Source organism: Ictidomys tridecemlineatus, chromosome 1 (genome assembly GCF_052094955.1).
Source record: "Ictidomys tridecemlineatus isolate mIctTri1 chromosome 1, mIctTri1.hap1, whole genome shotgun sequence".
NCBI classification, from domain to species: domain Eukaryota; kingdom Metazoa; phylum Chordata; class Mammalia; order Rodentia; family Sciuridae; genus Ictidomys; species Ictidomys tridecemlineatus.
Genome location: NC_135477.1, coordinates 177,924,275 through 177,951,031, shown reverse-complemented (window position 1 = coordinate 177,951,031; position 26,757 = coordinate 177,924,275). Strand labels below are relative to the sequence as shown.

The 26,757-nt window shown below is 42.8% G+C and overlaps 1 protein-coding gene across 18 annotated transcripts in view; it reads right to left on the bottom strand.

Annotated features, from left to right (window-relative positions):
• Tenm2 (teneurin transmembrane protein 2) overlaps positions 1-26,757 on the bottom strand; it is a 2,558,256-nt gene that overhangs the window by 307,565 nt on the left and 2,223,934 nt on the right. The gene's annotated exons all lie outside the window — the stretch shown is intronic.

Below are 26,757 nucleotides of genomic sequence, written 5' to 3'. Positions count from 1 at the left end.
TCTTAAAATGGAGATATAAGGTTGTGGAACATTCCATTTCAGACTTATGCTCTTAGATCCACATGCTTCTTTTATTTTAGATTTTTTTCGGCTGGCCATCTAGGATGGAGGACCTTTCTTAACTGGATTCTGTATCAAGTACCCCAAATATCTGCTCACAATCTCCTTCCTTTTTTGGGCTTTCCTTTCTCTTTCTTAATCAAAGGAATGTAAAGTAGCCAATCAGCCAAGGGGCTAAAATGAGAATTAAGAAGCAACAGGGACTCTGTGAGCTTTGCACACCCCCCAGGCACAACTTTACACAGAAATTCTGCAAAGGGGATCCCAGGGAATTTCGTACCACGGGTGCTGAGAACATTCCTCCCCTGCATCAGATAGTCCGTGTGGAGTCAAGATCCAGACTTCTAAGCCTCATTACAAAAGGGCTGCACCCAGAGTGGGTAGGAGGTACAGATGATTGCTTCAAAATGCTGACCTTGAGTCATTTGGTCAAAGGAGAAATTGAGGGGTTTGGTCGTGGCCACTGAGTTCGGAGTTGGTGGGTAGCAGCGCCTTTCTCGGAAAATCAGGGGCAGCACTCGGGCAAACAGGTGCACAGGCTAATTGTGAGCTCCCTGGCAGGGCTGGCTAGGTGCTGGAGAGTGGCTTGCACCTCAGGAGCTCTTGGAAATGTGCACTGATTTGATTGTTTAGCACCACCCACAAGAGGCTCTTAATTGCATTCCTAGAGCATTGGGCTTTCTATGGAAATTACTTAAAACACAGCTTAAGTGTTAAATCTGAACTGTGTAATGTGCAATTGAGGGGTTTAATTTTATTTTATTTTATTTTTTTTTTAAAATAACCTCACTCCTGGCTGCCTCCTTGTAGGAAGCTCTGACAGGTTCAGTGGGAAATCTTGGGGCTGGCGCACATTATAAGTTATCTCCTGCAGGGTTGGCAGGTGTGAGCTATGTCAAATAAATTTATTACAGTCTGTGCTAATAATGAAAATTATAGAAAAGCTAGATGAAAGTGCTCTACAGCCAGCTAATTTGAAGCTACCTTACTAGACAATAACAAGCTCCTAACAGTTTTTCCTTTTTTTAAAAAACACTAATTATGCTTAATGTTCCCTGTCGCATTAGCTTTCATGGTAATTATATTTCAAAACTTTTGCAATTAGGGTGCAGTTAATATTGTGGAATATTGCAATTATTTTTCATTGTGACACCTCTATTGAGAGCTGGTGGCATAATGATCACATTGTTCAACTAAATCAGAACTGTAGAAATATGGCAAATGAACCAATTACACATTATTATTTCTAATTACAGATAATGTCATTTTCTCCGCTTTTGTCCAAAAGAATTTCTCAAACACAGATATCCCAAATTCTCCTATTTGTAAAGACTCCCTCGTTTTCTCATCCACACACGGGTATATTCTTATTTTAGTGCCTTGAGTGCTAAATTTAAAAAGGTCTCGTGGGGTTTTCTTGAATTTTTCTTTCTCCACCCTCCACCCCCTCCTGGGGCGTTTCAAAGCCAGATGCGCTCATTGAAAAAATCTCAGGCTTGGCCCAACCCCTGACAGCATGCCACCACTGTGAGCTGTATGGATTTCGCTTCTATAATCGTCACTCACGATGGCTCATTTCTATTCACTCAACAGGTCTAACCTCTTATCCCAATGAAGATTCATTAGTAGTAACTCAATGGATCTCAAATACTTTCTAAATAGCACCTTTCCCCCGCTTTCCACCACAAGATGATGGGGTTGAAATTTGAACTTTCACTCCTTATGTGCTTCTAAACTGTCTGGAAATGAAATAGACACAGACAGAGGGTTTCTAGAAACCACTTGCATTTGGATTGGGGGATTTATTTATTTATTTTCTTTACCTATACTTTTCTCAAACTTGACCACCCTAATAATAATAATTGTGACCATAGGAACATTCCTGGACTCAATATCCATGATTATATATAACATCAAATGGAGTCCAATTTGATCCTGTAACCACATCCTGAGAAATACATGCCAGGCATTAATATCTACTTTTATAGACAACCTAAAGCTTAAAGAATTACCCCAAATGTTCTATCTAGCTTGTGGTATTAAGCTGAAAGAAGTTCTTCTGATGCCTGCCCCCCTGCAGCCAGAGTCCCCCACCTGTCCTGTGTAGCCTGAAACTGAGGGATTTGTAGGCTGAGGCATAAAAATGATGGCACCAGGACCATCCAAAAAGCTGGGACAGCTGGTTGTACGACCTGAAGTTTGAGTTAACTTGTGTATGAACTGGGAAACGTGAACAATGTTTTTTACATTGAGCACCCCTAAGATATGAGTTTTTCAGAGACACAGTGGGAAAATAGGTTGGAGAAATAAGAAGGGTCACATAGCTGGACTTGGTCCCTTGCTTACATTGTTTTCCCAGTGAGCCTGCAGTCTCTGTGTGGGGCAAGGCTGGGCTCCGGTCCTTGTGACAGCTGTAGTATCTTGCTCTCTATCTAGCCTGTGGTAGATGCTCCAATACATTTGTGAAATAATATTACTAACATTAATAGCTTGCATTTATAGAGCCCTTATTCAATTACTTTGCTAAGTAACCTAACAGTGTTTTCTCAATTAACACACAAACCAATTTCCGAGAGAAAGCAGCGCTGCGCGCTACACACGCATCCCTTCTGTGTCACTGAGGAATTCAAGTCTAGGTAACTTGATCCTCCTGGTCCAGGGATGCAGGGAGGGTGGGGGACACAGGTCTCATGCTTTTATGGCCTACCCTCCTAACAGCATGGTGGCACCTTGAAAGGATGGACCACTGTAGCTGACCCAAGTCCTTGGTGGTACCAGCTTGCTGAGAATCCTAAGACTAAATATCTAACTTAGGGCAATGACGTTTTCTATTTCCCTGACTGGGAAGACACAGAGGCCTTTTTGCTCTGTTTGCCCATACTCAAGGAGAGCAGACAAGCTTCTCAGATATAGAGTGATGTCTAGAATTCCCCTTCTGAAATCCAGAAGCTGGGAAGGCAGAGGCCTGCTGCATTCCATACTTCCTGATGCTCCTGGTCTGACTTCTACCTGTTACGGTGTCTTAGCTCATGTCCCTCGCCCCTGGTTCATCACATTCTAATGCACACATTGTCCTCTATATAGTTCTTCAACATAATCAAGAACTCCCCAGTCTTGGGGAAGTTTCCTTGCTGTGACCAAAAAGAGCCCTTCCACTCCCCACCCCTCCCAGACACCTTCCCCTTGTTACTTGAGAACCGAAATTTTCATGCTTCAGCCTAAATCTTATCTCCTGGAAAGCCTGCCCTCCACTCCTCAGTTGCGTCCCATGTTATTTTCTGTCTTGGCGTGCTGCATCTTTCTTACTCTAGCAATCATTACCAGCAATCATCATATTTAGCCATCCAAAATGCTAACTTCCCCTTTAGAATAAAAGCTAATTCGTGAGATCAGAGGCCACATCTTTCTCGGGTACTGTTAGATCTGCAGTGCTGAGAAAAGTTTGGGCTTGGGGTAGGTATGCAAAGATTATTAGTCAAATGAGTGTGCTAGTCAGTCAAATAGTGAATTGACCTTTTTAAAAATTTTTGGCATGAAGCCATCCTTACTGTATTTACTTAATATATTTTCTAGTCTCTTTTTAAATTTTCTTGAATATTGACAAATTATAATTGAATGTACTTATGGGGCATAAAGTGATGCTAGGCAATGTGTAGACAATGTGGAATGATTGAATCAGGCCAATTAATATATCCATCATCTCAAGTACTCATCATTTATGGCAGATTTACTTAAAGTGCCACAAAACATGCTTTTGTTTGAACTGCATTTCCCTTAGGCTGCCAAAGCTGCGTTTCCCAGGAGTACAGAATAATATGTAAAAATGCCAGATTTGTTTTCCTGTTCGGAACAAATACAGCCAACCTAAGTGCCCTGCTCCTTTTTTTTTTTATAAAGTCGGGAGTACAAAAGCAAACTGTCACACACGATCACTTCCCAGGCGAAGCCAATGCTCCGCAATATGAAAATAGGTTCCCCTTCATAAGACACAGAGCTCCAAAACATTCAAGTGACATCAGGACTCGTTCTCCATGAGTTGGCTGCCATAACGCTTTATTTCTACAACTCCTTCTATTTCGCCGAAGAGTTTTACAACCATCTTATCTGTTTCCCTTGTAAGGAGGTAAATGTAGGAGGGATTAATCCTCTTAGGCTGGACAGCCCCAGGATGCAGGCTACTTGACCAGTGTCACAGGTGTCACAGGGGCAAAAGTTGGAGGAGGAGGCTGGTAGGGCCTGGAATCTGAGCTCCTGAGAGGGGCAGAGTAACTAAAATAACCAGGCGATAGAAGCGAGTTCTCTGCTCCAGGCAGCCTTCAAAATACCAACCCCAGTTCACACCTTGAACAGACAGGTTCTACCCGCTGGCCAGCATCTGCACAATATTCTCTACACTTTGCTGGGGGCACTTGGATTCACTGAAAGTGACAGTCTGGTTTATCTCTGATACTCAGAGCAACTTCTTGGGACAGCGAGTCTGTGCTTAACCACCCCGCACCCCCACCTCTCACATGCACGGAGACCTGGAATCTGCTCCTAAAAATCTGTTGCTTGTTGGCAGAGCTTCTCTTTAGCCAAGTTCAAGACAGCCTAAAGAAATGGAAGGAGATGCTTCAAACAGACCAGCCTAAAAGATCTGAAGGAGAACACTAATCCCCGATCCTTAGGATGTGGGGAAAATAGGCTGGCCCTAGAGTTGATGGCTCCTAGGTGTTCCCACATTCCAGTGGCCATATTTATGTAAAGTTATAACAACTTTGACTGACTATGACCTTCTATTTCCACGGCCACAATTTTCTCCTAAGGAAATAATTATAGATGTGCAAAGAAATTTTTACACAAGGATGATCTTTGCAGTAATTTTTTTTAATAACAAAAAATTCAAAACAGCAAAAGTGCCTGACAAAAGGGAGTATTTTAAATAAATTCAAATATATCAACATGATGAGCAAACACCAGTTTGGTACTCTTTATTGCTTTCACTTGACAGATTAAGAAACTGAGGCCCCGAGGAATCAAGTAACTACCCGAGATCACACTGCTGCTAAGTGTAGGAGTCTTAATTGCAACTCAAGCAGTCTTACCCCAGAGCCCAAACTCGTCACCATAGTGCCACAGTGTGCTGACCCAGGAAGCTGTGTGTTGCTATGTGAAAGGAGTCCATAGGGTGGTAGCTTCCCTTGGCAGCTGAAAATTGTGTAAAAATGTAATTATATATAATTATGAATACAACATATTATGTAATTATATATAATAAATGTGAAATATTTTTCTTTCTGTCTTTGCATCAACAAATACTTATTGAGTGTCTACTGTGTACTGGGGACAATTCTAGGTGTGTTAGTAATTCATTGGTGAACAATGAAGATAAAGTCCCTGCTGCCATATATTTTGTATTTTAGTGTTTCTGAGATGGGGGGGGACTATATATCTAAAGGTTAACAATGATAATCTCTGAGCATACGATTTGGGGTGGTTTCATTGTCTGAAATCTCATCTATATAGTCCAATTGTTCTCTCATGTTTATAGAACATAGAATACAAACCTGTCTAATTCATATAGTTAATGAAAATGAAAATCAGAGAATTAAAAAACATACACATCTCAAAAAAGACATCTCAAGTCATTTTTACCCTCCTGTCTCCACTGTGGGGCTCCTGAGAGTATGGCCCGAGCTGCCAGTCTCCAACAGAGGAGTCCCCAGGGCTGTCACTGCTGTCCTTCCTCCCCCCCACCCCCATCCCACCCCACCTCTCCTGAGGCTCCTGTCTCCTTGCTCCTGCCGTCAAGACAGGACAGGCAAGGCTGACTGAAGGCTTGACCTATTTTAGACAATCTTCCCCTGCCACCGTCATAACCAGGTAGTTATTAACCAACCCTATGATTAACAAGAAAATTAACAGTTTGGAAAACAGGGCCAATCCTCCAATCCTTCCACTTCAAAAACTAATCTGCGTCGGCCTCATCTATCCAGGCTCATTTGTGATGTTTTCTCACAGCCAAATTTCCCTTCCAAACACGGGAAATGATGTTTGAAAATCCTTACGCTCATAAATCATTACCCCAATTCCCAAATTTTACTCTGGATCATCAGAGCAGCCCAAATTTGAAAACAAATATAAATAGAGAAATTCGCATGCCAGGCCTGGAAAAATGTCTCCTCTTGCCTGCTGGGAATATCATTTAACCTCTCAGCACTGCCGTTGCTACTTCCTGAGACACCAATAATGACGCCTCCCCCACATAGGTGGGCAGTTTCCAGTATGGAAAGTGCATTGATGGGTTTTAAAATGCACAAGAGAAGCCCCAGAGCCTCTTCACGGCTCACCTCCACTCACATCTAGGGCCTCCCCTCTTCCCCCTGTGGGACGTTGGCTTTGTCGGGATGTTTCCAGACTGATCTACCTTTCCTTCCTACTCCCACCCCAACTTCTTGTTTTAGTGGGTTGACAGCACAGATGAAATGATACTGTAGGAAACGATATGAGGTCTAATCATTTCAGGTGTGAAATGAACTTCTCCTGGCATCTTCCAGAATATTCTCCGAGCTGCCGTGCTAGCTAAGCTCAGGGAGTTGAGCCAAGGGTAGGATCAAAGCCTTAATTGAGAATGCTTTTGCATGAGTGGATTTAAACAAGACCTCTCAAATTAATTTAACATATTCTCTTTTATTTAATTCTCTTTGTTCAAATGTCAACTTTTTTGTCAGAATCCGGTGTAGTATTTTCTCTGTCTCCTGATAGGCACCTGCTCATTTGCCCAGCAAGTGTCTCCCGGCACGGGGCCTCTGCTCTCAGAGTGGAGCAATCTCTGGAACCACACGGGAGAATATTTTCAGACACTTGCGGCTCTTGCTGGGCTCTCCACCCACTAAGGACTAAGTGGGTGGTGCTGGTTTCTGCAGAAAGTTTGGATGCCCCTCAGGAGCTAGACTGCTTGAGTGTGCCATTATTCCCGGTGTAACCTTGTGCAAGATAATCAACACCTCTGTGCCTCTGTTTCCTCACCTGCAAATTGGGTACCCCTAATACATTAAGGGTCCTTGTTGAGTTCATATAAAGTAGAGCCCTGAGTCTGGTGCATGAGTGATAATTATTGTTATTGTTCTGAGTCTGCAAACCTTCTCCTTCCCTGAGATACCTTCCCTTCCTGTCCTGTTTCCAGCATTTGAGACTCCTAGGCCTGATGTGATGTCTCCTGTGCCCCTCCCCCAAGCCCATTTCCTCCCTTAGCTTTGACGATGTAGCACATCGGTGGTGACTCTTTTGACACTTGCTCCTTCAGCTTTCTCCTATTTTTTTTTTTCTCCAGAACATGTAGGCCTTGCTGGAGGCTGTGTCCTCAGACCTCTCTTCTATCAGCCAATCCACTGCTCTCAGCAAGGGCGCTCTCCCCACTGACTGCAGATGGTGTCTCTTGGTTTATCTCAGCATTTCTCATTGTCTCTTCTCCTTCTTTCCCTTCATTTCTTTTTTTTTCTTTCACTCTTTTTTTTCCTCCCTCCTATCTGTCCTCCCTGAAGTTCAGATCCAAACTTTCAGCTGCCTGCTGGGCATCACCATCTGGCCATCCATAACCTTTCAGTAAAATTTATTTTCTTTCTACCTCCCAGCAAAAAATCTCCTTCTGTCCAAAACTGCAACCTTGCTTTTCCTGAGAAGAGAGGGTCTCTCCATTCTAGCCTTGCTCAAGGACCCAGAGCCATCTTTGACTCCTCCCTCAGTTTTGGCCTCCACATCATCAGTGTGCAGGATCTGTAGTTTCTTTTCTGCCAGAGTCTTGGTCATCTCCTGTCCCCAGGGACTCGGCCTTAGGTGACAGTCTCCTCACTTTCGGTCTTGCAATCATCAGCTCACCCTTTGCACATCTTCAGGCACCTGCTTCCACGTGAACTTTCTCTTAAGAGCATCTGGGGAGCTTCTGAACACCCTGGAGCTCAGGCTGCCCTCTGGCCCTAGGAGGGGCACCCAGGCATCTGCCTTCTCAATCTCTCTGGGTGTTCTAATGTGTAGCTTAGGTTGCCAACCACAGCTTAAAGGAATAGCTAGGCAGATCCAAGCTGCTGGATCAATGATTCTTAAACTGCAGCATATGGTAGAATCTCCCTGAGGGCTTGTTAAAGCACTGATTGCCAGGCCCCACCCTTGGAGTTTCTGATTCCCCAGGTCTGGAGAAGGAAGGGAAGAGGAAGGGCTAGGTATTTTAGATATTTGCATTCCCAAAAGATTCTCTCCTGCTGCTGCTGCTACCACTGCTGGTGGTCTCTGGATACCAAACTTTGAGAACCACGGTTTGGTGGGTTCTCTTTGTTGGGTCATCTGAAAGTGAGTTTGTTGAGAGGAAGCACATTTTAGTAGGGCTAAGTCATCTAAGGGGTCCTAAGTAATGCTATGGAGAAGGGCTCTTGGAAGGTGACCCAGATGAATAGGGATGGGAGTGTCCTGTGTTCTGTGTGTGCATCCCAGTCTCTCCAATCATACTCCCACTAGGAAAGGGCTAGAATTAGTAATCGGATCAACTTCCAGTGTTTAGGGTGGAGCCAAGTGCCCAGCAGCGGAAGACAAACACCAAAAAGACTCAAATCCCTAAGGAATTTTTCAGACTCATCAATTTTGTTCACTACCTCTGTTTTTCTCTCTGCACACCATCCTACCCATATCTATACCCCTAAGCTGTCGATCTGCACATCTCTCTCTCTACGTATCTATAAATCTTATAAAATAAGGATGCTTGGACTAACCCGAGGCAGCTCTCACAAAAGCAGCAGAGAACATAGATGCCAAGAAGACTGTTTCTGGAATATTCCATTACTGGGAAGAATGTGGCTTCTCCTTTTTCATTTCATTTAGGTTTTAGAGGTAATTGTGACCTGGCAGGCAGATAAATCTGTATTCAACATCTCCTGACAGGGACCATTGTAAATAGCATTCGTACCCGAATTCTTGAGAGTTTACAGCAAGAAAGGAAGATGACGAATATAATGTGGAATGGGGTTTATAAATCTTTTTAAGACCTGATTTCCCCCACTACTTTTGTGAGCATCTGTATTACAACCAGCCCTTTAGCTAATATTGTTTTTGTGCTGAAAAGCAAAGTTTACCAGGTCTGTCCTGACTCTGAGCACTTTATAATTACAGGAGAAGGACAAGTTACAGAATTCTGAGCAGGAGAAAGAAGGGAAAAAAAAAAGAAAAAAAAAACCAAGGGCTGCATCAGTTCAGCTAATGACACAAATGAGACTTAAGAGGCAAATGAAAGAGTAGAAATGGTATGGGTCCTCATTGCTTGCTAAATTGGGGGAAAAAATCCTACAAAGCTAAACTAAACCAGCTCATCAGTCAGTTCTTACTCATATTCTAAAAGTGTGGATTAATCAGGAGCCAGAGAAGGATGGAGCAGGCTCTGCCTCCCGTTCTTTGAAGCATGATGGAGTGATGAGCCTAACATTAGAAGCTTTTCTGCCATCATAGGCCAACCGAGTGAAGCTCATTTTGGTGGTTATCAAGATTCATGCAGCGATTATTTAGAGTCCTGCACACACGCTCTTTAATCAGGCTGGGGAGATGTGCTTGCTGGCTATTTTCTGGACGTTTAACGGGGAGAATAAAGCAGGCATGATTCTAAGGGCAATTCCTCCAGAACAGCTCTGGGAGTTTCCACTCCCAGCTTCTGTCCCCACACTCTTTGAGGGAAACGCGAGGACCAGCTATAAAATGTCCATAAAGGCATCGAGAGGCGGATAAAGGGGACAGCTTTGCCTCCTGTCTTTGACTCTGTTACCAGAATGATCACAAATGGAGCCTCTGCGATTCTCCTGGCTGCAGACTCTTTCCCTCGGCCGTTCCAGGATTTTCGTTCTGTGTCCTCCTGCCTTTTAATAAGGGCATGATTCTAACATTCCCATTTTAGGATCGGATTTCAGATTGTAAATGTTTTATTTATCTTTGTAGAGGACAGACTCCAAGCTGTAAGTCTTCTCTTTATAGCCCCCATCATCCAGTACAGTTTCAAAACTATTTACCAAATGAGCACATACCTCAACGAACAGCAGGATCTGTGCATTTTGCTGAGGAGCTCCATGCTTCAACCATGAATGCTCTTAAAGAATTCTCTGACTTTCATTTATAAGCCTGGTAGGCAAACAAGGCTGTTCATAACCACATGCCAGTGTCATATCTAGCTATTCTCCTCTCCTCATCAGTACCTGTTTCTGCTTACTGGAAGGAAATACTTGAGGCCGGGTAACTTTATCAAGGAAAGGGATTTATTCAATTCACAATTCTGGAGGTTCAAGGCACGATCACTTGGCTCTGGTGAGGGCCTCATGACAGATGACATTACGATGGCTGGAGAGGGTGTGAGAGGACCAGATTACATGGTGAGACATGAAGCTGGAACAGGACTGGGGTCCCATGAGAACTACATTAACCCCCTTCTAAGAGTATACCTTCAGTGACCTATGACCTCCCACTAGGCCCCACTTCTTAAAGGTCCCACCAATACTGCCACACGGAGAGCCAAGTCTCAGCACATGAACCCTTGAAACCACATGAAACATGAGCTTGGCCTGAATCTGGACACATCTGCATGCTAGCCTTTCCCATAGCATTCCGAGTGCCCCCACCCCACAGAAGGACCATGTTCCTTCACCTCTCCATGCCTCTGTTCTTGTTTTCTGAAACCACCCCAACCCCAGCTAATGACTTAGGTGAAGCAGGGTACCAGGCAGGGGCAGCAAGCACATGAGAGGACTCTCCCTACCCAGGTTGGGAGGGCCTCCTGCGCCAGTCAAGCACTGTCCATCGGGGCATTAGACCTGCTCTGTACAATGTCTCCTTGACACTTAGACCTGTATACACTGCCACTGACCGGCCCAATCTCCCGAAGGCCAAGTACCTGGCTGCAGTAGTCTCTCATTCACTGTATAGTGTACATCTACCACGGACGATGCTCAATAAGTGTCTGTGGAATTGAAAGGAATTCTAGTGAAAGCGACCTGAAAGAGTCTCCAGCTTCTTAAACCTCTACTAACATTCCTCCAATAAACACGAGGCCATGAGAGTTGAGCTTTAACCTAGTGATTTGTTCTCATAATGTGGGCCCCAAGCCAGCACCAGCAGGCATTGTCTGGGAACCTGTTGGAAATGCAAAATTTTGGATTCCAACTCAGATCTATTGAATACAAATATCTAATATAGGGCCTATAAGTCTGTATTTCAAAAGTCCTGTAGGTGGTGGGTGAAACCAGAAGCAGTGTTTAGGGAAGTAGCATGTGGCAGTGAGAAGTTCAAGGCCTTTGGGATCCGGCAGCCGTGGTTCTTGTCCTAGCTGCTGTGCTTGATTTGATGGTTGTGTGGATTCGGTTAGCTGAGCTAAACTCAGTGAGGCCCATTTCCTTTACTGACTAGAGCAGGTGACAGACTTAAGAGGCCTTGAACAGAACCCATGGTTCAGTAAACGGTGAGGGATGTCAGCTCCTAATGCAGTGTCCCCATAAGCTACACCATTTAAGATCAGTGCCAAAACTACTAAGAGGAAGGAGGTGGAGGAGGAGTCAGGGAGAGGAGAGGAGAAGGAAAGGAGATGCTGCCTGGTCATTAACTTTAAAAATGGACCATCTATTTTGAACGGTCTTCATTCACACCAGTATATTAAAGTCTCTAAGATGTCTTACCACCTCCCATAACCTTTTAAATTTTGTTTAATTCCGTCTTTCTCATCTTCCTCTCTCCTCCCTTCCCCTTTCTCTGATCCTTCCCTATTCTTCTTTTCTTATTTTTTTAATATCCACACCCACACATCCATTCTTCCTTCCATCTTTTCTTTCTTCCTTTCTTCAGTCTTAGTCCTCCCTTCCATCCTTTGTTTTTATTTTCACCCATCCTCTCTTCTTTCCTTTTGTTCTCCCTCCCTTTTTCCTTCCTTCTTTGCTTACATTTATGTACCCGTCTACCCATCCATCCATCCACCCACCCATCTACTCATCCACCAAGCCATCCATCCATCCATCCATCCACCCATCTACCCACCCATCTACCCATCTACCCATCCATCCATCTATCCACTCATCCATCTACCCATCCATCTACCCATTCATCTATCCACTCACCCATCTATCTATCCATCCATCCATCCATTTTCTTTCTTTCTTGGGTCTGGTCAGCCCTCCCTCCCTCTCTTCTGGTCAGCCTTTCCTCCCTGTCTTCCTTCCTCTTTCAAGGGTGAGTAGAGAGGAGACAATCTCTTAGTTTTTTGGATATTGAGGATAATGCAACAAAATAAATTTTCACATTGCATTTGGGCTTAAGATCATTTGCTTTCTTTTTTTTTTTATTGTTGGTCATTCAAAACATTACACAGTTCTTAATACATCATCTTTCACAGTTTGATTCAAGTGGGTTATGAACTCCCAACTTTACCCCATATACAGATTGCTGTATCACATCAGTTACCCTTCCATTGATTGACATATTGCTTTTCTAGTGTCTGATGTATTCTGCTGTCAGTCCTATTCTCTACTATCCCCCCTCCCCTCCCCTCCCCTCCCCTTTTCTCTCTCTACCCCTTCTACTGTAAATCATTTCTTCCATTTGTATTATCTTGTCTTACCCCTCCTTTCCTCTTATATATCATTCTCACTCCCTTTCCCTCCCATCTCTCATCCCTGTTTAATGTAAATCTTCTTCTCAAGCTCTTCGTCCCTACCCTGTCCTTGTTTGCTCCCCTTATATCAAAGGGGTCATTTGGTATTTGTTTTTTAACGATTGACTAGCTTCACTTAGCATAATCTGCTCTAATGCCATCCATTTCCCTCCAAATTCTGATTTTGTCATTTCTTAATGCAGAGTAATACTCCATTGTGTATAAATGCCACATTTTTTTTATCCATTCATCTATTGAAGGGCATCTAGGTTGGTTCCACAATCTTGCTATCGTGAATTGTGCTGCTATGAACATCGATGCAGCAGTGTCCCTGTAGCATGCTCTTTTTAAGTCTTTAGGGAATAGACCGAGAAGGGGAATAGCTGGGTCAAATGGTGGTTTCATTCCCAGCTTTCCAAGAAATCTTCATACTGCTTTCCAAATTGGCTGCACCAATTTGCAGTCCCACCAGCAATGAACAAGAGTGCCCTTTTCCCCGCATCCTCTCCAGCACTTATTGTTGTTTGACTTCCTAATGGCTGCCAATCTTACTGGAGTGAGATGGTATCTTAGGGTAGTTTTGATTTGCATTTCTCTGACTGCTAGCGATGGTGAGCATTTCTTCATGTACTTATTGATTGATTGTATGTCCTCCAAGATCATTTGCTTTCTAATTGGAGTGTGGGAAGAAGAAAAAGTGTAAGAATTTCTTTTAGTAACAGTGAATATTTGGAAAATGTGGATAATGATTTGTGAAAGAACAGGTATTTATTAAGTACATACTAAGTGCTAGACAATCTTTTAGTTAAAGGTTCAAAAAGTGGGGAGAGAAGCAAATGTGAATGGGGAAACTGCATGAGAAGGTGACACTGAGCTGAGTGAGTGACCAAGTCCTCCACAGGGGATATGGGAAAGACTGGGCAGGGGGAGTAGGAAGTGGAAGGCTCCCACAGGGAAGGTGCATGTCTGAAGAATGCAAAGGAGTCTGTGTTGCTGCAGAGACAGGGCAAGAAAGGAGGACAGAAAGAGTTGGAGTTAGAAGTGTCAGGCTATGACCAAATCATACCATGTTTAGCCACAATAAAGGCTTAGACTTTAAGTACAATGAATATATTTCATTATTTTTTACTAAACATATTGGTTTGGCCTGATTTCAAGGTAAGAAATCGTTGCCCTATATTTTGTATCTTCATTGGTGATCTGCAGAAACTCCCAAGACCAAAGAATTTAAGTACCTTCCCTCCATCTGTCATCCATCCATCCATCCATCCATCCATCCATCCATCCATTCATCCATCCATCCATCCATCCAATAGTTATATGTGGTTTCTGATGCTCTAGGGATAATGCTTAATAGGGAACAAAGATAAATAAGACAAAGCTTTTGCTCTGTGGGGACTGATCACCTCATAAAGCCCTTGCAGTAGGAAAGGGTCTTGGCAGAAGGACACAGGACTATGCTGGTTTTGCTGAACTACCCCACCATGTTCCTCAGGGAGTCCGTAGGCACAATGGGATGGATGGAAACAAACACCACAATACTTTGATTACTGACTACATAAAAATGCATGATTTTACCACATTCAACAGCATGCTAAGCATAATTGTCTGGATTCCGAATTTGTATGAAGCAGTGTACAGGAAGGAGGGTAATAAGAATTCAAAGCTGACACCCCAAATTCAGTTCCTCTGTTGCCATAAGGTCTCATCTTGCTCAAGGGTTCATCCCATACTTGAATGATTGTCCCACTACATAGTTTCAAAAGCCTGTGGAAATGATTCCCTTTTTTATTTCATTAACCAACATTTCCCCCTCTAACACTATCTTGAAATGCCTCTTATAAAAAAAACCTTTTCTTTTCCAATGTTTCCCGTGGCAAAGAAAAGGAAGAAAAATACTAGCAACAAAGCATATGCTAAGGTAATTTAAGAGTTGCCATAAGCCAAAAGGAAAGATAAACAGCCTCCAGAAACTCACAAAGTTAAAGAGGTTGTTCCTTTTTAAAGAAGTCTAATTGGACACAGCAGGGGTCTTGATCCACGGGCCTGCTTGTTTTATGAGTGGAATTTTATGCTACAATGTAGGAAGTTAAAGTGTGAGTTTAACTTCTCGGAGATCCATTTTCCAGCCTCTATCCTCCCACCTGGAACTTTCATGACCCATTTTGTTGGGAGTGGGGTCATGGAAATACATGGATAAACCCCGGATGTGAAGAATGTGAATAGTTTCTATGATCTGCCAACTCTTTGGCCTGAGCAGCTACTGAGATACCATTTCATCTTCAATTGCCCTGTTTATTATGTCCAGGAGGAGATCTGAGTAGCCCAATCCTAACTGTTTACAGCAGGTGCTGATGAAGGGTGACAAAACCATATTAGAAGAAGCCCAGCAAAGAGGTAAGGCTGCACCTCTGCACAGTCTCCAGTCAGATCTGAGTTCACATCAGCTTTAATGAGGAAATCTGCATGAGGGTTCTGAGTTCTATGCAGGTGGGGGGAGCACTGGTGCTGCTGTCCACGTAGGGTGTCATTACTACTAATAAACAATGATGATAACTTGCATGTCTGCCTCTCACTGTGCAATAGAGAGGTATTTTTTTCCCACACATTATCTTGAAGTATAATTATCCCTGTGTTATAAATGGTGAAAGTAAAACACAGAAGTTAATTAAACAACTTGCCCAGGGTAATGCTAGTCCAAATAAAAAAGGGAATAAGGCACAGGATTTGGAGCTCTTAGGAGCAGGCGTTTGCAGAGCTGTGATGGAGGAGAAACCAGGGCAGGACTGCCTGACTTTTCCTCGAGCGTATTGAGGACATATTCCTCAAGATCTTTTGCTAGGCTTGACCTCTGAAACTTACCAGGATTTGAAAATGGAAACACCCCATCCCTAAGTAACTGCAAGACAGATTCTGAATGGCACATGCTACACCCTGTCATGTAGATTCTCCATACCATCTCTGCTGTGGTTCTACACCTTGACAACCAGGAGTGCTTGTTCTCGGTTATGCACCCCAGGAGGGTAAATCACTCATCTGTCTAGGGCCCTGTCCAAAGCCTTGTGTTAGTGGGACATGGAAATGTTTCCTGGAGTACCAGCCTGGTTTGATTCAGAGTGATCAAAACATGCAACTTTAGGCATGGAATGAGCTGGGTATAAATCTTCCAAAAATTTATAAGGAAGTATATTTAGCTTATAAGAATATATGTGTCATATTTTCTCCATTCTTAGAAATATATTTTTACATTTAATTCTCCTATAATCAAGAGCTTTGAGAATATCCTGTGTGTTTAATGTATGTTTTCTTTTTTTCCATCTCTGAAAGGTTGTAATTAAGTCCACAGTGTAATCAATTCCCATCAATGCCATCTTAGAATAAAAAATATATCATATCTGTAGATTTTCTGTGACACGTTCCTGTCGCAAAAGGATTGTGGCATCTGATAACAAAATAATACAAGGAAATACAAATAGAATTTACTCAGCATAGGAAACTTCACTATGTAAAAGTTGGAATATTTTCCAAGGCAGGCTCCAGTCCAATTAAGCCCTAGAAGTTATTTTGAGAAAAAAAAAAAAAAAAGGGAATCTCATATTGATCTTGTGCTTCAGTGAGGAAATGGGCAAGTTAGGGCTAGCAGAGCCCATCCATCCATCAGGATGGGTCAGAACTCCTCAGGGTCAGAGAGAATGTCAGAAGGTTCCAGATGTGGCTCAAGTCCAAGGATGGACCTTTAGAGCCAGTAGTGCCAAGTGCCCAAGACCCACTGGGCCTACCGTGGGTTTCCAATCAAAGTGTGTGCATCGTCCAGAGTTTTTGAGCACTGCCTTCAGAGCCAACAGCAAGGCAGTCTTCCATGTTGTATTCTCTCATATCAAAAATAACAACAATAGCAAAAACTCACTGTGTTAGCACCAACCTTCACAGATCAGAACAAAACCAGCTGCTTTTGGGTAGCTGCAGCTAAAACTCACCTAAACTTTCATGACTTGAGCTTTCCTTCCTCTTATCTATATGAACTTGTCAGGAAGCCCAGCCAGGAAAACACAGAAATCAAGAGTAATCGTGCAAAAGAACTGAAGAATTTTCCCATTACAATCTTACTTGGTAAATCAACTCATTCGTGAGAGTAGACATTAGTGGAAATATTGTTGGAAAAGGTACTGATCCCCTAAAGAGACACCCAGAGAATCATGATGAAGCTGTAAACAAATTTTGGGTATAAGTCCAAGGAGTCCAAGTTCTGTTAATTCAGGATGTTGGAATAAATCAAGGATCTGAAATATGCTTATTTATCAATGATTTGATCAATCTATCAGTCTGCCTTCATGTAACACAAAATGAGCCAATGAATTGTGACCATGTAAATGAATCTCAAGTCCTATACAGCATTGTGTATCTGGGAGAAGATTATAAAAGGAGCCCTTCATAGTTGAAAGTTGAGACCATCAGACCAAATAGAGCCTGTTGGGAAGTCACTTGAATTTTCTGACCCTCAAATGACTTATCTGTTAAGTGGAGATAATAACACCCTTTAAATCCTTCCCACCATGTAGTTGTAGTGTATTTAAAGGGATGTAAATAGATAATGCACAAGATAATGTTTCCTCAGTGTGGAAACGGCACAGCAATGAGGAGATGATAATTAGTGACAATAGTGGAGAAATCTTCATCATTATCCTAATCATCGTCCAGGCCAACAAGCTGGATAACTGGAGTCACAGGTTCAAATACAACCGCAGCCAGGCAAATCACCTAAGTGGAAAAATCACACCCATCTAAAATGGGCAGCCTCCGCTTGACTTATCACTATTTGTGGTTATAATATATAATGCAGACAGGTATTTCTGGGTGTGTAGTTATTTTGAGAAAGATATAATTAGGAATGTTTATATAAAACCCTCTCACTTTTTGCAATGTTGCCATCTTAAAAAATAAGTAAATAAATAAATAACCAGAAGGACAAATTTAACAGCTTGAATGTCGAAAGCCAGATGTGTGCAACTGGAGACGAAGCATGTGAGAGTGTTCATTAATACAAAGAAGGCTATATAAGTGAAGATGGTTATTATGGAATATCATCATTGTCACCATCATCACCAATCCAGAAAGGGCCACTAGTTTTAGCTTCCTATCTTTTGGAGAGGAAAAAAATTATTTCTGAGTTTTTAAAAGAAAGGTGAAGCTGGGCATGGTGGTGGACACCTGTCGTTCCAGCTGCTCTTTTGAGGCTAGCCTGGGCAACATAGTGAGACTCCGAGTCTTAGGAAGAAAAAGTAAACAACGACAACAAAAAAATGCAAATACAGAAACGTGATCACAGCAGTGACAGCGAGTAGAGTAAATGTCTTGTGTTTTGTTCTCACTCTTTGCTCAGAATCTTGACATTTTGAAGTTGAAAGAGATCTTCCCGAACATCTGGACCCAATCCTCACAATGCTACAGAGGAAACAAAGACGGCCCAAGAGGACAAGGGACTGCCCTGGTGACAGACAAGTTCTGGGAAGAATGAGGCTCCGGTGCTTCTCTGGCTCTCACCATCTCAGGGGCTCTTTCTTGCTTCACCATGATTTTCTTTCTTTGTCTCTCAGATCCTTTTTATCTTCTGAACTCTTTCAGCAATTTGAGATCAATAAAGAGAGGCAGAAAAGGCCACGTCTGCCCAATGCAATATGACTTTTTTCCCTCCCTGTGAATTATTTTCACACCAAATCTTGTCTCTTATATTCTAACCAGTTTTCAGGCTTCCTGAGAAGGTGCACGGGTTAGTGAAAGGGAAAAAAAAACACAGTATCTTAATATCTTAACTAGATGGTGTCCCATCCCATCTCTCTCCATTCTTTAAAGTAAATTGCTTGACTGGAGCTAGAGGACCCTAAGAAGAAACCACGGAGAAATAGGGGGAGTCACTGGTAAAGTTCACTGCTTATTCATGGCAACAAAGTCTCTGATGGAAATGGATCAAAGGCAACAGTGACTGCAGAAAGAGCAACATGTAAAGCACACCCTAAGCAGACAGAGTGAAAGGGGGTGGGGAAGGGTGAGGCACCCCAGGGAGACGGAAAAGGTCATTGAGATGAAAATAACCTTGGGAGCTGAGAATGAGGGCTCCCTCACACAGACGGGAAGAAAACAGCATCCAATCAGACGGAACAGACTGAAATGCAGCTCCAGCCAAGTGTGAATGCCACCAAATGCATTGTGGAACTATTTGGGGAGCTGGCACCAGGGAAAGGCGTCCTGTCCCCCACCCTACAGTCCACTGTTGGACAGGGATGAGATTCAAAAGCAGGGGCTGGAGAGACCGCAACTTACACAAACACCTCTTTGTAACCCCTCAGCGAGGGTGAAGGGTGGGAAAAGGGGATGGGAGGTAAATTGGGGGAGGTCTTGCTCTACAGAGCACCGCTATTCTGCTGAAGTGCTAAATAATAATTTTTTTTTTCCCACAAAGGGATGCAAAGTCTGCCTTTGAAGTGGAAGGAGGGGAAAAACCCGATTGATCATTGCTTTTATTGTGAGCCTCCCATGGTTGAGTGTTCGCTGGTAGAATTGGTTTAACTCCAAGATGCTGTCTTAGAAACAATTATTGTTTTCCACTAAAATACAGCTCTAGCAGAAAACATGCATTTAAGTGATAACTGCCTAAATGCTTCAGTATCTAGGATGGGTTTGCCCCCTCATCTCTGGCTTTACAAGCACTAGGAAGGAATGAGGACAATAAAGAACAGAAATCATAAAACAAAAGATGTGATGGAAAATGATAAAAGAGAGGGTTGCGGCTGGCCCTGGGGGGATTAAAAGCAGGGCTGGGGCTAGAATTTTAAAATATTACACAAAATAATTTTTCTACATTTGACTGGTCTATTTAGATTTTAGAGTTTCAATATCAGCTACCTTGGTTTCATCTGCTTGGCTTTCTTTGCCACCAGTTTGCAGGGTTCCACCACCTAGAAACCCCTCCCTCATTCTTTCTCTCTCCTACTACAGAATCAGGGAAGCAGCCCGGGAGCTAGGGCTCTTGCCTACTATTTTCTTGGACTGTTCTTTGGACATGGAAAGTACCCTCTGCCTACTTCCCCTTTACCTTTTGACTTCACACTGACTTGTTTGTTTATTTATCTAATATTAATTGTGCATCTGCTATGGGCTGTGCTCAATGCTAACTAAATGCAAAGAATGAAATGGACTATGGGGAGATAGGCTTCTTGTCTTCAAAGAGCTTAAGTTTTAAAGGTTGAGTGCTGTGGATGGCATGGTGGGTTCAGTAGCTGAGGAGACTCTGGGAAGCTACATCTCCTAGCTCTATCCTGCTGAGTATTCAATTGGATACCGTTGTGGATTGAACTGTGTCCACAAAAGACAGGTTGAATTCCTAAGCCCTGGTACCTCTAAATAGGATCTTATTTGGACTTAGTGACCTGGTTGAAAGACTTAATTCAAATGAATCTATTCTGGATTAGAGTGAGCCCTGTGTCTAAGGACTGGTATTCTTGCCAGAAGAGAGAATTGGAGACCCACCAACATGCTCAGGGAGAGGAAGACCATGGTAAGAGGAAGGGAGGCACTGAAGCTGGGATACCATACCAAGGAAGGCTAAGGATTGCAAAGAACCTCCCAAAACTCAGAGAGGCAAGGACAGATTCTTCCCTAGAGCCTTTGGAGGGAGCATGGTGTGGCCAAGACTTTGGTTGTAGACTTGTAGTCTCTAGAACTCTGAGAAAGTAACTATCCATTGCTTGAAGCCACAGTTTGTCAGACCACATTAGGGAAGCCCTAGGATGTACCAGAGGCACTAAGCCTGTGTATTTCCCTAGGCTGGTTCCCAACATTAGTGTTTCCCACTTATCAATGGAAGCAACTATCTCAGAGGCACCATCAACTCAGAAGAGAACTATTCTTTTGGATCCACTTCCTTCCCTTCCTAGGAAGATGGAAGATTATACAAGCACACTTCTTTGCTGATTATGCCTTGTACTGCCTCTTCTGCTCCTTGTAAAAGTGATCAGGTTCACACCCTCAATCAGAGATGACCTCCAGTCTAACATGGCGATGACCCAAGACAACAGGTCCACATCAGAGGAGCTCAGCAGGGCGCGCCCACCTTCTGCTGCCCTAGTTTGCTCCATTCTTTTTAAAGCTAGATCAACAGGGATCCCAAGCTCATCTCAACCTGCATCAGTTGCTAAGTGATTCAAAAAGACCAAAGAAATGACCCTTGTCTTTAAGTGGCGACAATTTAATGTTGACACAAGTGACTTATATGCATGAAACACCAAGAGAATATTACAAATCAGGATGTAATGAGGTGCTAAATTGAATAAGGCAGACTATAAGAGTGTCTGCAATTTTGCAAAGGAAAGCTCTGGCTGGGCTCAGTTGGCTGAGAGAGCTCCAGGGGAAGATGGGACCTGTGCTTAGAGGGATCCAGGATGAATAATGAGGACAAAAAACTGTCATGGCGTCTCCTCTGCTCTTATCCGTCCTAAGCCTGGGATTTGGGCTGTGTTGGGATAAAGAGCTAAAGCCCTAACAACTCCCCAGGGCTCCCTAATAAATAGCAGTGGTAGGCACCAATTTACAGATTCAGGAAAACTCCTCCAAGCATTTGACAATTCAGGTTCACTGCCCCTGATGTCACTGCAAACACACGATCAATACAAATTTGTTGAATGAAAATGTATTTGAGAATATTAAACAGTTGTCATCTGGGGTCCTAACATTGGTGTTAAGCATTTTTCATACCCAGTCTCTTGGACTTTCTTTTAAAATATTTTCTTTTCATTAAAAAAAAAATATGTGCACAGTTTAAAGAAGCAACTAGTTCTACGATGTTCTGTTCAGAAATAGCAATCTTTCCCCATCACCGCCAATTTCTTCCTTCCTAGCAGCAACCACATTTACCTTTTTTTAGCTGATTATTTTGGTATTTATCTCCAGTTCTATAAATAACATGCATCGCTGCTATTTCTTGTGCTTTCAATTTTAAGCATTATCTAGTAACTTCTCACTCCAGAAGGTGCAGAATATGAGCTTTTTCCCACTACCTGCCCAGTTCACACACACACACATACATACACACACACTTTCCTTAACCAGTTCTCCTGAAATAATGCAGAAATCATCATCCCATGTTGTCAGTACTAAGCCTTATAAATACTACTGAGACCTGAATCAAGTAGTAAATGATGACTACTTTTTACATCTTCAACATATTTTTCCAGTATTGTCTTTTAAAAATGTACTTAAATTTCTGTAGGTTTATTTTTTCTGGAGACTTACCTCTCGAGGTCAAATTCTTGTACTGCTTATTAACTCTGCAACCCTCAATAAGTTACTTAACCTCTCTGAGGCACAGTTTTCCCATCTGTACAATGGGGATCATAATATCACCACTCACAGCATAATGGTGTCAATATCCTTCAGCAAAATACCTTGGATAAGGAGCAGCTGTGGCCAAATTAAGTTTGTTAACATTTCAAGGAGGGAGAAGGTATACAATGGCAGTAACCTTCAGTATGGAGTGTAAAAAAGGGGCTTGTATTAGGCATGTCAGAGAGTGGAGATGACTCTCTGATTTGGTATCTCAATGCACTTTTTCAGAAGACACTAAGAAAAGTATGCTTGGTTAAAAAAAATGCAGTCACTCATGTTAGTCTGCGTAGGGGGAGGCTGCTTTATATTCCTGTGGTTTGGAAATGGTTCAAGGGCGTCCCTAAGGGCTCATGTGTTGGGAGCTGGTGGGGACTAGTGGGTGGCCTCAGGATGCTCCTCCCCCTTGAGCTGCTTCCTATCTTTCCATCTGCTCTTTCCCTGTCCCAAATTCTGCCACCATGACACCATTCACTGTAAGGTGGTGCAGCACAGGGGGCTCTGCCAGAACCCTTGACATGCTCTTCAGATTTCAGTCTCCAAAACTACAACTGAAATAAATCTCTTCAATTTGGCTGACCTTAGGTATTTCTTTACAGGACCAACAAAAGGAGTGATATGACAGTGACCTTGCTTTGGCTTATATTTAGGCAAAAATCACGAAGTGTTCTTGTTTTCAGTTGATCTCACCTCATCACAGTCAGAGTGGCCTTGTGCAATGTTGGTGCTCTGGAAGATGCTTTGTCTTCTCCAGAACACTGTGATCTGGCTGTGAGTGGCAGCCCAGCTCCTCCCAACATAAAAGCCTTGTTGTCAGTGTCAGGCTAGTTCCCAGAAACAAGGGCAGCTTCTGTCTTTCTTATGGTGAGGATTAAATGAGTTACCATTTGTAAAAATAGTTAGAACAATGGCACCCATAGACTAAGCCCTTGAAGGGATTGGCTTATGACACCCAAAGCATAGACACAGAAAGAAGGAAAAAAATAGAAAAGTTGGCCTACACCTACGTTAGATACTCTCACATGCCAAAGAACACCATCAACAAAATGGAAAGGCAACCCGTGGAACGGGACAGGATGTTTTCCAATCACCTATCTGTGAGCAACTGATCCCCCAGAATATGAAAAGAACCCCTTTAACTCAATGAGAACAACAGGAAGTAAACAAGCTGATTAAAGACTGGGTGAATGTCCTAAGCAGATATCTCTCCCCAGAAGAGAGTCAATGGCTGAAAATGTGAAAGGGTGCAGTCAATGTAGGAAATGGTGTGGCAACTCCTTCAAAAGTTAAATGTAGAATTAGTCTATGATTCAGAGATCTCACTACTGGGTATGTGTCCCCAAAACCCAAAGGAGACAGTCAAACAGATATTTGTATATGAATGTTCACAGCAGCATTATCTATAAGAGCTGGAAAGGGGAACAACCCAAGTGTCCATTCATGGACGAGTGGATACACAAAGTGTGGTATGTCCATACAACAGAGTACAACCAGGCTTCCAAGGAAGGAGACTCTTGGTCCATGTTTCAACAAAGATGGGGCTGGAAGGCAGTACACTAAGTGAAATCAGCCAGTCATAAGGGACAAACATGGCATGTTTCCACTTATATGAGGTGAGCAGGATGGTCAAATTCACAGACAGAAATGAAATGATGGTGGCCAGGAGTGAGGGGGAGACAGCCCAGAAGGAGCTCCTAGTGAAGGCATACTGAGTTTCTGTTGGGGAAGATAAAAACGTTCAGGATATGAGTGGTGGAGATGATCGTACAACAACGTCAAGGTTCTCAGTGCCCTAGAGCCCATAAAAATTGGGAAAATGGCAAATTTCATGTGAGCTGTATTTTACCACGATTTAACAGTGTTTGTGAAATTAAAAGATCTCATTACACAGTATATACATGAAATAAATTACCACTATACTCCATAAACATGTACCATGATGTGACAATTTAACAGAATAATTATAAAAAATTAATTATAAGAATCTTTAAAATCATAAGGTGGTAAATAATACCTAGCCCTCCCTTGGCTCCTGCTTTCTAAACATCTTTACAAGATATTTAGATGCATCAGAATGTCTTACTATTCATAACAACTTTAGGAGTTACAGACATAAATTACTCTTTTACAGATTAATATGAGATACAGTTTAAGTAAGTTGTTAAAGATTACAGTGTTGGAAAGTACCCGAGCTATGATTTTGATTCAAGTAATACAGACTTCAATGTCCACGCTTTTAAGAATATTCGTTTTTTTAATTATTCTTTTAGGGTAAGTCTAAGAGATTTACCTTGGATGGGAGTCACAATGTGTGATGAAACTTCCCCTGGTAAAATAATATATCCTGTGTTTTAACAGAAAATGAAAACATTCCTAACAAGACTGGGCCATGTTTTAAAATGTCCACTGAATTGTATGTAATAAACTAGTTCGAATACAAGGTGGAATTTTTAAGGGAATTCACGAGAAGCTGAAGTTGTGGGTAAAAATTTTTTAGGGCAGGAAACTGTTAAGATGTCATGTGTAGCTCCCAGTCTCTTTACGCCTAGGACATCTTTTTATATGTACCAAGAAGCCAGGGACAGAGATGGAGAGGCAGAATGTACACAATGCCTATCGACCCTGGGATTTTTGTCAATATCAAGATTATTTGCTGAGGGGGAGCAGTTCTCTGCCGTCTGTCACTTTCAGGCTGCACATCTCCAAAGGAATTACCTGTCCATCTTGACTGTGTGCTCATTGGCACAGTGACAGTGGTCCCAACCCCAGCTAGGCTGGAAATTGCTAGACCTACATACTACACACGTAGGTAGGTCTATGTGTGCACATGCGTGTTGTGTGTGTTGCAAGAAGGCACAGATGAAGGAAAAGGCCTGGTCTACTTGCTCCATTGCTGGGAAGCTGGCAGCATCCAAAGAGTCCTGAGAAGTATCCCAGTTCTTGAGGTGGGAGACTTTGTGCAGGAGTTGGGTGAGGGTCTCTGGAAGCCCAGAACTTGTTGGTGGGGCTCTGCTTTCTCCCTCACTGGGGTAGCCTTCAACAACTTTAACCCATGTCACAGGATCCCAAACCACTCTTGTCATTGTTTGGAGGTGAGGGGCAAGGATCTGTGTTGTGAGACTGTGTCGGGCTCTGTTTTAGCAGTGGTCCAGGTGGTAGAGTAAGATGCCTGCTCTCCAACTCTGAGGCAGCCTGGAGGCACGAAACTTGTAACCACAGAACTCCCGAGCAAGGGAGAAGCTTAGAGATGGTTCAGGTTAATGGCCAGCCTTGACAGGTAGGGGAATGGAGGCCTGGGAGGATCAATGACTTAGTCCTGCTAAAACCCGCCATAACCTATGTGATTCTGCAATCTGTACATGGGGTAAAAAATGGTAGTTCATAATCCACTTGAATCAAATGTATGAAATATGATATGTCAAGAGCTTTGTAATGTTTAGAACAACTAATAATAAAAAATAAATAAAAATCAACATATTATATTCAGAAAAAAAAATAAAACCCGCCGTGAATCAGGGACGGAGTGTAGCACATTCATGGTCCTTAGCTGCCAGCTTAGAGCTCTTCCATCACACTAATAATGCCTCCCAAACTTGTCAAATGACAAGACTCACCTGAAGGGAGGAGTGAAAACAGGATTCTTTGAGCTTTTCTGGAATTTCTTGGATCAGAATCTCTAGGGGAAGAGTCCGGAGATATGTGTGTTTGGGGAGGTAAATGTGTGTTTGTTATGTGTATTCAATATTTTTTTCAGCATTCAAAAATGATTCAAAATTGATACTCCATGGCCTTTAATATAATGCTTTGTCTAATCTATGGCTCAGTAAGCCACATGAATATTTGGAGGTTAACAGAGAGGAGGGGAGAAAAATCTCTGCAATTAGAATGCCTTTTGCAATTAGGGGTTGAAGCTTGTGTCCTTGGTTTTACAGCTTTGTGACTTTGGCTAGTTGCTTAATCTCTTGGTGCCACCGTTTTCTCATCTATAAAATGGGTATGATGATAACAGTGGCTGCAATGAGCTACAATGGGGATTCATTAAAAACAAATAAAGAAAAGTATATGTGTGCTTAGCATAATTACCTTCCAGGAAAGGAGAAGATCCCTGAGCTGAGAGCCAAGTTTGGAGTGGATCTGCATTGGGGCAAGAGTGAAGGGTGACTCTGTGGCTTCCACAGATTGGATTCATCACTGTGGACTGGGCCTACACCACCTGGTGGGCTGGGAACCCCTCCAGAGGAGAGGCAGCCTGAGCCAGACTGTTGCCTGGGGAGCAGGAAGAACTTACAGGTAGCTCTGAGCCTCTGACTCAGCCAAGGGGCCTGGCAAAGAACCTGGAACCCAGAGGCTCACATGCACACAAAAATCCAAATTGTGGGAGCAAATGATATTGGAATTTGCTTTCCTCTTCCTGACACAAAGACTGAAAACTGTGCTCTCTCCCAGTCAAATCCAGTCCTCCAGGTCCCACCTCTGCCACCTGGGCTCCTCCTCAGCTTCCCCTGGTTGTTGGTATTGGCTTGGCCATTACCTGTCATGACATGTATTGAAAATGTAACAAACTTCGTCATTTAAAGATGAACTACTAAGAACCTGAAAGCAGGTGAAAAACAGGTATGTTCAATATACCTAGTAAACATATTCCCCTCTCTTGGGGCATTTAATTTGTCCTCTTCCCC